The sequence below is a fragment of the Arachis ipaensis genome, chromosome B02 (assembly GCF_000816755.2).
Source record: "Arachis ipaensis cultivar K30076 chromosome B02, Araip1.1, whole genome shotgun sequence".
Taxonomy (NCBI): Eukaryota; Viridiplantae; Streptophyta; class Magnoliopsida; order Fabales; family Fabaceae; genus Arachis; species Arachis ipaensis.
In genome coordinates, this window is record NC_029786.2 from 52,958,205 (window position 1) to 52,958,461 (window position 257).

Sequence of the window (257 nt, forward strand, 5' to 3'; positions counted from 1 at the left end):
TGATTAATTAAAGTTTTGGAGAAATTATTAATTATTATATATATTTTTATCCTTTTTAATTATGATATACACAAGAATTCTTTTATGCGATAAAAAGTTTTGGACATTACATATAAAGAAATATAATTATCACTCACGGTTCATGTACGACAAAAGTTTTAGACATTAATTAATTAAATAAAAGCTTGCTTTTGAATTATAATAAAGTTAAAGAAATCACTTTAATAAAGATACTAAAAATATCTTTTTTAAAAAAT